The sequence below is a fragment of the Haematobia irritans genome, chromosome 1 (genome assembly GCF_050003625.1).
Source record: "Haematobia irritans isolate KBUSLIRL chromosome 1, ASM5000362v1, whole genome shotgun sequence".
In the NCBI taxonomy this organism is placed as follows: Eukaryota; Metazoa; Arthropoda; class Insecta; order Diptera; family Muscidae; genus Haematobia; species Haematobia irritans.
In genome coordinates this window covers 178,038,273-178,050,385 of record NC_134397.1, presented here as the reverse complement: position 1 = coordinate 178,050,385, position 12,113 = coordinate 178,038,273, and the positions used below count along the sequence as shown (strand labels likewise).

The 12,113-nt window shown below is 26.9% G+C and overlaps 1 protein-coding gene across 2 annotated transcripts in view; it reads right to left on the bottom strand.

The window, feature by feature from the left end:
* The window catches only part of LOC142222168 (uncharacterized), a 236,877-nt gene that overhangs the window by 200,183 nt on the left and 24,581 nt on the right, over positions 1-12,113 (bottom strand). The gene's annotated exons all lie outside the window — the stretch shown is intronic.

Sequence of the window (12,113 nt, the reverse complement as noted above, 5' to 3'; positions counted from 1 at the left end):
CTCCATATCGGTCTATAGTTATATATAGCTCTCAGATAAATCGATCCCCAATCACACAAAAATTGGTCCAAATCATGTTCATAATTGTATATATCCCCCATATAAGCGATCCTCATATTTAAATTCTGGCTCTCTACCACGTATGGCCTAAGTCACAATTTAGAAAACGATGTTAAGAAGTTTTGAGATACCACAACCCAAGTAATTCGATTGTGGATGACAGTCTTTCGTAGAAGTTTCTACGCCATCCATGGTGGAGGGTACATAAGATTCGGCCTGGCCGAACTTACGGCCGTATATACTTGTTAAAATTTGAAAAAGTCTACTGGTAGAACCAATTCCAAATTTGCAAAGATCGATTTTTCGATTTTTGTAAAATTTGAAAATTTTTTTTACATTTTCTAAATTTAACAAGTGAGTAGAGAAGAAAGTCGGGCGAGGCCGACTATATCATACCCTAAACCATCCCTACTGAATTAGTAAACATAGGCATGTGATATCATTGGTATAGGTTTTAGGATATCATTGGTACAGGTTTTGGAGATTTCCATATTTAAGAACATAAAGGGGGTACATGTTTATGGGAGTCTTGTCACAATGTGAACAGAAATGTCTAATATTAGGAGCTATCGTTTATTTTGCACCTAAAGAGTTAGTATGCCACTAATATTGAGCCCATTATTAAAAAAGAGGAAATCGGTCAATTGGTTGTGGGTGATAAATCCAAATTTGTAAAAATCGGGCAATATTGTTATGTAAGAGCTAGATCTAAGTCTAAATACGATCAGCTAGTACATCAAAATTTGAATAACATAGGTTAATAAATAAGAGTATTATGGCCAAATATGACAAAATCGAGCGATGTATATATATGGGACCTATATCTAAATCTGAACCAATTTGTATAATATTTTGCAGGTATGATTTATACCACAGAAGGTTACCTTGTGTAAAATTTGAGTACGATCAGTTGATAAATGAGGCCCCTATGGTCAAAAATAAGGTTATTAGGGGCAAATTTTTCAAAATCGGGCGATACATATATATGGGAGCTATATCTAAATTTGAACCGATTTCAATGAAATTTTGCAAACTTAAATGGTGATGAAAAAGTTTACTATGTGCAAAATTTGATGACGATCGGTTTGTAAAAAAGCGCAAAGTGATTCCATTTGTCGAAATCGGGCGATACATATATGCGGGAGCTATATCTAAATTTGATCCGATTTCTTCCAAATTCAATAGCGTTCGTCCTTGTGCCCAAAAAACACCATGTACCAAATTTCATCCAAATCGGTTAATAATTGCGACCCGAATCCTGTGAACAACAAATACATGAACAGACGGACACCAAGCGCTAGATCGACTCAGCAGGTGATTCTGAGTCGATCGGTATATATTTTATAGGGTCTAAAATCAATATTTCTGGTGGGCACATTTTTTGGCCGATCAAAGTTATTATCCCCTGACCACTATGTGGTTTAGGGTATAAAATTGGACTATTTCTAAACTATTTAAAATCCATTTTTTTTGAATTTTTAAAAAAGTCGGCTTTCTAACAAAAAAAATCGACTTATTAACTTTTTGGGTTTTTTAGATTGATTTAACCTAACCTACACAAAAAAAATTTTTATTTTTTGATTCAATCATGAAATTAATTGATCCAATTAATTTTTTAATTGAAATATCTTCAATCACAGAAATGATAGTATCAATTAAAAAATTTATTGGAGGTCAATTAAAAAATTAATTGGAGGTCAATTAAACAAATTAATTGATACTATTAATTTTTGTGTCAATTAAATTTTTTTTTAATCAATTAAATTTTTTATTGAATATTTTTTAAAACTCAATTAAAGTTTTAATTGGAAATTTTTTTGGTGAAATTTTTTTCTGTGTACCTAGGTATCAATATCTACAAACATTTTTTTTAACGAAATAATCAAAAGTTTTAATTGAAGGGGAAACGTGATTTAGATGATTTTATGGCGAATCATAAGAAATTCAAATATTTTCCATATTTGTAAAAAGTCGACTGTTGCAAATTGTTATGAGTTATCACCACACTTTTCCCTTCACAGAAAAAAAAATTCAAGAACAGTTTTCCAATTAAAATCTTAATTGAGTTTTAAAAAATATACAATTAAAAATTTAATTGATTCAACAGATTTTATAATTGAAATAAAAATCACACAATTTAATAGTACAATCACACAAATTAATAGTATCAATTAATTTATTATTTGACTGTTAATTGATACTATCGTTTCTGTGATTGAAGACATTTCAATTAAAAAATTAATTGGATCAATTAATTTCGTGATTGAATCAGAACAAATATTTTTTTTTGTGTGTTTGCTACAAATTCAAAATTGAATTTTCGATTTTTTTCGTTAAAAGTCTATTAGTCCATTTTGGTGACTATAAAAAGTCAATTGTTGCCATTATCAAAGTTCGAATTGTCGACTTCATTGAATTTAAATTTTTGGTAAAAATTAAACTTAAGTCGAATATTAAGATTTGAAGGAAGTTCACTTTGTCAAATTTTAAAAAACTTTGAAAATTTTAGAAATAGCCAAAAATCGACTTTTTCAATTTTGAAATAGTCGAAAATTAGACCTTTTAAAATTTTAGAAATGTTCAAAAATCTACTTTTATAAATTGTGAAAAAATCCAGAAGTTGTCACCACAAATGATCTAATTCACTTTCGTCTTTCAATTCAAATTCGAATTTTAGTTTATTTTACAAAGTCATTTAGACGATTTTGGTCACAATTAAAAATCGATTACAACCAATTTCAAAGTTTGATTAGTCGATTTGACTCAATTTTCAGAAAAAAATCAATAGTCGATTAGTCTAATATTTCAAATTTTAAATTTGAAAATTCGATTTTTTCCAAAATTGGATTGAACTCCCACTGAAAACAAAGTTTACTTGGATCCAAAGATCCCTTAAAAATACGGCTTTGTTTTAGGAAATTAACTAGCTTTTATTCTAGGCTGTATAAAATTAAAATTAGGATTTTCACTCTTTTTGTGCGATCTGTTAAGAAAATTATTCACGCGCCAATAAATACCGGTTTAAGAATCCAAATTATCTATTAATATAAAGTGATTTTTTTTAATTTCAAAAAAGACCAAAAACCAAAAATACAAAATTCTCAAAATACCTCTAAGCCTATATCTTTAATTCAAAGATGCAATATCTCAGTTAATTTAAATATTTAATTAAAACATAGATTTTTTCAATTCAGGGAAAAATTGCCTTTGTTTAAAGATTTCAATGTAGGGATGTAAATTTCAATGATTTTATCCTAAATTTAATGAAACAAAATTTAAGTAAAAATTATGATTTTTTTTTAGTTTAAAGAAAATTGTGCCTAAGATTGTTTAAAATGCATGTCCATATTTATATTAGGTCACATTTTTTTAAGTGCATATACCCATATTCTAAACAATGTCTTTCTTTAAATCCAAAATGTTATCGTTTTTATTGAGGCAAATTTACCTCAAATCAAAAACATACGACTGTATAGAAGGCACACAAATGTCAAAGATAAAAATCCTGAATTTAACGAAAACCCCATTATAAAAGGTACCTACTATTCGACCCCACTAAACTCTCGGCAATATATGCTTGTTTCTTTCAAAATATATTTATATTATTTATTTTCCATCCAACAATGTGTCAATGAGCTGACAACAAATTGCAAATACAAAACAAAAAACCGCAGATTATTTCTTTCTTCATCGAACAATCAAACCCAAATAGGAAGAAAAAAAATGTTGATGATAAAACTCGAATATTTCCACATATTACTTGGCAATTACATCTCACATACTCGCTTATGTCTAGGCATTAGAGACTCACAAACGTTAAGTGAATGTTTTGTTAGATATGGATAATAGTGTATACGTCATAAAATTGCATTGCATATTTCCATAATACTCGGTGACTTCAATAGATTGCTTAAGAAAATTTGAAATTTGCTAATTTTTTCAATTAGACATGAATTTAAGAAGTCCCATAGTGTTTTAGCAATTATGAATTATTAAGAATTGCAATATTATTATATAATAAAAATAACTAAAACTTGCATCAATCTCATTAAGGATATAACAAACGAATGAGATTGCCGAAAGATGGATGCATATTATTATCCAATAAGTTAGATAATTTTGTGGTGTGGAACTGCTCAGCCATCATTAAATAAAATTTAGGCAAAATTTTCTAAAGAAATAAAATTTTGACAAAATTGTCAATGGCAACAAAATTTTGTGAAATTTTCTATAGAAATAGAATTTTGACAAAATTTTGTGAAATTTTTCTATAGACATAAAATTTTGACAAAATTTTCTATAGACATAAAATTTTGACAAAATTTTCTATAGAAATAAAATTATGACAAAATTTTCTATGGAATCAAAATTTTGACAAAATTTTCTATAGAATCAAAATTTTGACAAAATTTACTATAGAAATACAATTTTGTGAAAATTTTGTATATAAATAAAATTTTGACAAAATTTCCTATAGAAATAAATTGTTGACAAAATTTTCTATACAAATAACATTTTTACAAAATTTTCTATAGAAAAAAATTTTGAAAAAATTTTCTACAGAAATAAAATTTTGACAAAATTTTCTATAGAAATAAAATTCTGTGAAAATTTCCTATAGAAATAAAATTTTTGACAAAATTTTCTATAGAAGTAAAATTTTCACAAAATTTTCTATAGAAATTAAATTTTGTGAAAATTTTCTATAGAAATAAAATTTTGTGAAAATTTCCTATAGAAATAAAATTTTTGACAAAATTTTCTATAGAAGTAAAATTTTCACAAAATTTTCTATTGCAATAAAATTTTGACACAATTTTCTATAGAAATAAAATTTTAATAAAATTTTCAATAGAACTAAAATTTTGACAAAATTTTGTAAAGAAATAAATTTTTGTGAAAATTTTCCATAGAAATACAATTTTGTAAAAATTTTCGATAGAAATAAAATTTTGACAAAATTTCCTATAGAAATAAAATTTTTACAAAATCTTCTATAGCAATAAAATTTTGACAAATTTTTCTATAAAAATTAAATTTTGACAAAAATTTTTAGAGAAATAAAATTTTGACAAAATTTCGTATAGAAATAAATTTTTGAATAAAATTTTCACAAAATTTTCGATAGAAATAAAACATTGAGAAAATTTTCTATAGAAATAAAATTTAGACAAAATTTTCTATAGAAAAACAAAATTGACAAAATTTTCTATAAAAATAAAATTTTGACAAAAATTTCTATGAAAATAAAATCTTGACAAAATTTTTTACAGAAATAAAATTTTGACAAAGTTTTCTATAGAAATACAATTTTGACAAAATATTCTATAGAAATACACTATTGACAAAATTTTCTATAGAAATACACTTTTGACAAAATTTTCTATAGAAATACAATTTTGTGAAAATTTTCGATAGAAATAAAATTTTGACAAAACTTTCTACAGAAATAAAATTTTCACAAAATTTTTTATAGAAATAAAATTTTCACAAAATCTTCTATAGCAATAAAATATTGACAAATTTTTCTAAAAAAATAAAATTTTGACAAATTTTTCTATAGAAATAAAATTTTGACAAAAATTTCTCTAGAAATAATATTTTGACATTTTCTATAGAAATAAAGACTTGACAAAATATTTTATAGCAATAAAATGTTGACAAATTTTTCTATAGAAATAAAAATTTGACAAATTTTTCTAGAGAAATAAAATTTTAACAAAATTTTATATAGAAATAAAATTTTCACAAAATTTTCTATAGAAGTAAAATTTTCACAAAATTTTCTATAGAAATAAAATTTTAACAAAATTTTCTATAGAAATAAAATTTTGACAAAATTTTCTATAGAATTTTGTAACCAAGAACATTTAAAAAAGATTTATTTTTAAGTTTTGTAGATTTTTGGTAAAATTTTCGTCAAATTTTGGTAGTGTATTTTTGGCACGAGTGGCAACCGTGATTCTGACGCTTCATCCACTTCTTCAGATATCAAAAAACGTTGAGCTATAATTTTATTGTTTACCTATGGGAATAAAAGGTAGTAATTTGGGTCCAAGTCAGGACTATACGGCGGTTGTCCCATCAAATCGATGTTTGAGTACTCAGTTGTTCGAGGCGTTGTGAGTGCTCTCTCACATCGCATTGTCAAGAAAGTCAAGCTTTACGATGGAGGTGTCAGTTCCAGATTACAACACAAAGGTTACTGAATGACGGCATATAAAAGGCAACTCTCGTCATATTGAACTGCTTAGCCATCTTGTTCATAGATTAGCGGCAATAGCGAGATTACAAAATCAGAATCTAGGGATTTGATTCTAGGTTCAATGTCTGAAAATATCAACTTACTTGCCCGTGCAATTTGGAACTATCGGTATGTAGTTGTATCATTATTTTCTAGGTGTCCAAAATGTAATTTCTATGAGATCCCCAGAATGTAAACAACTATGTGTGTCATATATGGAATTATATGGAGAGCCATACTCTGGCCCCACCAATAGCTCGCGTAGTCTCACTATAGTTGTTACTGTCTACCAAAATCCAATGTAAAATTTTTGGTTATTTTTTACATTTTTTCGCCCTTTTGCAAGTGCAAGTCCTTGTACTGTGGTACTAAAGGGTGATTTGTTAAGAGCTTGATAACTTTTTTTTTAAAAAAAACGCATAAAATTTGCAAAATCTCATCGGTTCTTTATTTGAAACGTTAGATTGGTCCATGACATTTACTTTTTGAAGATAATTTCATTTAAATGTTGACCGCGGCTGCGTCTTAGGTGGTCCATTCGGAAAGTCCAATTTTGGGCAACTTTTTCGAGCATTGCGGCCGGAATAGCCCGAATTTCTTCGGAAATGTTGTCTTCCAAAGCTGGAATAGTTGCTGGCTTATTTCTGTAGACTTTAGACTTGACGTAGCCCCACAAAAAATAGTCTAAAGGCGTCAAATCGCATGATCTTGGTGGCCAACTTACCGGTCCATTTCTTGAGATGAATTGTTCTCCGAAGTTTTCCCTCAAAATGGCCATAGAATCGCGAGCTGTGTGGCATGTAGCGCCATCTTGTTGAAACCACATGTCAACCAAGTTCAGTTCTTCCATTTTTGGCAACAAAAAGTTTGTTAGCATCGAACGATAGCGATCGCCATTCACCGTAACGTTGCGTCCAACAGCATCTTTGAAAAAATACGGTCCAATGATTCCACCAGCGTACAAACCACACCAAACAGTGCATTTTTCGGGATGCATGGGCAGTTCTTGAACGGCTTCTGGTTGCTCTTCACTCCAAATGCGGCAATTTTGCTTATTTACGTAGCCATTCAACCAGAAATGAGCCTCATCGCTGAACAAAATTTGTCGATAAAAAAGCGGATTTTCTGCCAACTTTTCTAGGGCCCATTCACTGAAAATTCGACGTTGTGGCAGATCGTAAGTCTATTCATGATGAAATGTCAAAGCATACTGAGCATCTTTCTCTTTGACACCATGTCTGAAATCCCACGTGATCTGTCAAATACTAATGCATGAAAATCCTAACCTCAAAAGAATCACCCTTTATGACTTTTTTTTCACCTTTTTTTGATGTTGAGCTTAAAGTCAAGCTTTCTACCCATGCAACTACCTTAAAGAATTTCATAAGAAGATTGGTATAAGACACAGGGTGCTACAGGAAATAGACCTCTATAACGTATACTGGTACCTTATAGAATACAATCGGACTTATATATGCTTTAATACAATTCCATGAACGAAGTTTTGTCTTTGGCCTACTGTGCATTCTCTAAAACCCACGGTAAGCTTTTCAGCATCAAATGCATTACGCTCAAACGTTTGTTTATATTTTTGATGTGTTTTGCACTTTAATTACAGATAAAAATTACATTTTTAGATCTTTGTCAACAAAAGTGGCAAGAGTTGTTGTCATTGTTGTACGTAAGTTCGTTCGAAAGTTTGTAAAATTGCAGTACTATGATTTTTATACAATCGCACGCCCACGTTTCACTCGCAATGAGAATTTTTTCCTTGTTAAATTCCCATAATTATAATACACAATTCACTGTGTTCGAATGTCATGTGAAACAAATTGAGGAAAAATTTTTTTTTTGATAAATTCACTGTTGTTGTCTTTTTGTTACTGTACCGCAAAAACATTATGCGTCTATGCGTCTGCCAAATATTTAAACTGAAAGAAATTTTAAACTGAAGTTCATTCGAAAGGTTTTTTCGGGGATAAACAAATGTAAAGTTATCCTTTCTTAGTTATCCTTTCATCCAACTACAAAATCTAGTACATTAAGGACTTGACATTTTAACCTTAAAACTGGAGAATTTTCAAAACATTTCATATTATATTAAGCATGATAGGTTTAATGAAATGTCCGAAATGGAGGCATATCTGTCCAAATCCCTATATTCAAATATAGACAGAGGTGAAAGATATCAATAAAGATATTACACTGATTTTCACTGGCGCGTTATTGTCAAAATGAGCCACCGTCTTATAAAGAGAATGAAGCTCTACACAGTACCATCATATAGGACTGCATGGTCTCATACCGCTTAGCATACCTACTTCAGAGACCCATAAAATATTCGGCAATAAACAAGGTTGATATTCATGGCTATATCAGTAAAGGTGAGTTCTGGAACTTCGAAGACCGACAGATCGACAAGGTCGATTTGACTCTTGCTGAAGGTATCATTGCGAAAATCTTTGTAAGTGAATATAGGTAGTGACTGCACTTCCTGGAAAAATATTCATGAATCCTGAGAATAACCCATGACTGTTTGCAAAATGAGCATATAACCCATGCCCCACGATTATTTGCTATGACATGCCTGCTCCACATGTTTCAAAGCTTGACAGATGATTTTTGCGACTACGAAGACTTCAATATTTATAAGACTGCCTACCAGCTTTCATGCTGAAGACACAATGGCGAAAAGCAGGATTACGCAAAAGGTGGTGTAGTTTAAGGACAAGCTAGTAAAGAGATGATTGGCGGTGGTAGTATTCCTCTAAATGTTCATCGTAACATTGAGTGCCCATACGATCCAGAGTGGCCTCCGACTGACGAATAATTTGAAACCTTTTTAAAGGCACCTGATCCAAATGATCAATAAAAAAAAAAAAACAAAAGCAGCGCGACTCCCAGGGACAGCATATATGTAGGGAAACACAGAGTTTCAAATGTGATCGAGAAGTAAATGAACATTGGTCAGAAAACTTCGGAACCAGCCCAGGAACAATATGAGTAACTGACAACGTGAAATACCGATGAGTATCTTTGGACACGAATAAAACATCAAGGAAATTATAGAAAAAGCACACTGATACTAAGTACTAAGCCCATGAGGCCCGAATCCAAAGATATATAGGGCGATAGGTTTTTGAGTATCAATCGAACTCCTGTTCTGTTCTATTCTACATAAACAGAAAGAAAAGAGCAATACCGACAACTGTAAATCAAAGAGTTGAATATTCTCCTATGATTGCTACCGTTAAAGTTGATATGGCCTATTTCAAAGTGGTCGGACATTGGTTTTGGGTGAGTCACGTCAATTTGGTAAAAATTTTATTTCTATAGAAAATTTTGTCAAAATTTTACTTTTATAGAAAATTTTGTCCAAATTTTATTTCTATAGAAAATTTTGTCAAAATGTTATTTCTATAAAAAATTTTTGTCAAAATTTTATTTCTATAGAAAATTTTGTCAAAATGTTATTTCTATAAAAAATTTTTGTCAAAATTTTATTTCTATAGAAAATTTTGTCAAAATGTTATTTCTCTAAAAAATTTTGACAACATTTTATTTCTATAGAAAATTTTGTCAAAATTTTATTTCTATAGAAAATTTTGTCAAAATTTTATTTCTATAGAAAATTTTGTCAAAATTTTATTTCTATAGAAAATTTTGTCAAAATTTTATTTCTATAGAAAATTTTGTCAAAATTTTATTTCTATAGAAAATTTTGTCAAAATTTTATTTCTATAGAAAATTTTGTCAAAATTTTATTTCTATAGAAAATTTTGTCAAAATGTTATTTCGTTAGAAAATTTTGTCAAAATGTTATTTCTTTAGAAAATTTTGTCAAAATTTTATTTCTATACAAAATTTTGTCAACATTTTATTTCTATACAAAATTTTGTCACAATTTTATTTCTATAGAAAATTTTGTCAAAATTTAATTTCTATAAAAAATTTGGTCAAAATGTTATTTCTATAAAAATTTTTTGTCAAAATTTTATTTCTACAGAAAATTTTGTCAAAATTTTATTTCTATAGAAAAGTTTGACAAAATTTTATTTCTATAGAAAATTTTGTCAAAATTTTATTTCTCTAGAAAATTTTGACAAAATTTTATTTCCATAGAAAATTTTGTCAAAATTTTATTTCTATAGAAAATTTTATCACAATTTTATTCCTATAGAAAATTTTGTCAAAATTTTATTCCTATAGAAAATTTTGTAAATATTTTTCTATGTATAATTTTGTCAAAATTTTATTCCTATAGAAAATTTTGTCAAAATTGTATTCCTATAGAAAATGTTTTCAAAATGTTATTTCTATTGAAAATTTTGTCAAAATGTTATTTCAATAAAAAAATTTTTGTCAAAATTTTATTCTATAGAAAATTTTGTCAAAATGTTATTTCTATAATAAAATTTTTGTCAAAATTTTATTCTATAGAAAATTTTGTCAAAATTTTATTTCTCTAGAAAATTTTTTCAAAATGTTATTTCTACAAAAAATTTTTTGTAAAAATTTTATTCTATAGAAAATTTTGTCAAAATGTTATTTCTATAAAAAAATGTTTGTCAAAAACAAAACAAAAAAATGTTTTATTCTATAGAAAATTTTGACAAAATTTTATTTCCATAGAAAATTTTGTCAAAATGTTATTTCTTTAAAAAATTTTGTCAAAATGTTATTTCTATAGAAAATTTTGTCAAAATTTTATTTCCATAGAAAAGTTTGACAAAATTTTATTTCTATAGAAAATTTTGTCAAATTTTTATTTCTATAGAAAAGTTTGACAAAATTTTATTTCTATAGAAAATTTTGTCAAAATTTTATTTCTCTAGAAAATTTTGACAAAATTTTATTTCCATAGAAAATTTTGTCAAAATTTTATTTCTATAGAAAATTTTGTCACAATTTTATTCCTATAGAAAATTTTGTCAAAATTTTATTCCTATAGACAATTTTGTAAATTTTTTTCTATGTATAATTTTGTCAAAATTTTATTCCTATAGAAAATTTTGTCAAAATTGTATTCCTATAGAAAATGTTTTCAAAATTTTATTTCTATTGAAAATTTTGTCAAAATGTTATTTCTATAAAAAAATTTTTGTCAAAATTTGATTCTATAGAAAATTTTGTCGAAATTTTATTTCTCTAGAAAATTTTGTCAAAATGTTATTTCTATAATAAAATTTTTGTCAAAATTTTATTCTATAGAAAATTTTGTCAAAATTTTATTTCTCTAGAAAATTTTGTCAAAATGTTATTTCTATAAAAAAATTTTTGTAAAAATTTTATTCTATAGAAAATTTTGTCAAAATTTTATTTCTCTAGAAAATTTTGTCAAAATGTTATTTCTATAAAAAATTTTTGTAAAAATTTTATTCTATAGAAAATTTTGACAAAATTTTATTTCTATAGAAAATTTTGTCAAAATGTTATTTCTTTAAAAAATTTTGTCAAAATGTTATTTCTATAGAAAATTTTGTCAAAATTTTATTTCTATAGAAAAGTTTGACAAAATTTTATTTCTATAGAAAATTTTGTCAAAATTTTATTTCTATAGAAAATTTTGTCAAAATTTTATTTCTATAGAAAATTTTGTCAAAATTTTATTTCTGTAGAAAATTTTGTCAAAATTTTATTTCTATAGAAAATTTTGTCAAAATTTTTTTCTATAGAAATTATTATCAAAATTTTATTTCTCTAGAAATTTTTTGTCAAAATTTTATTTCTGTAAGAAGTTTTCACAAATTTTTATTTCTATAGAAAATGGTAGACTTCTACCAAGTGTGGCAACCGTGGTTATTTGGCT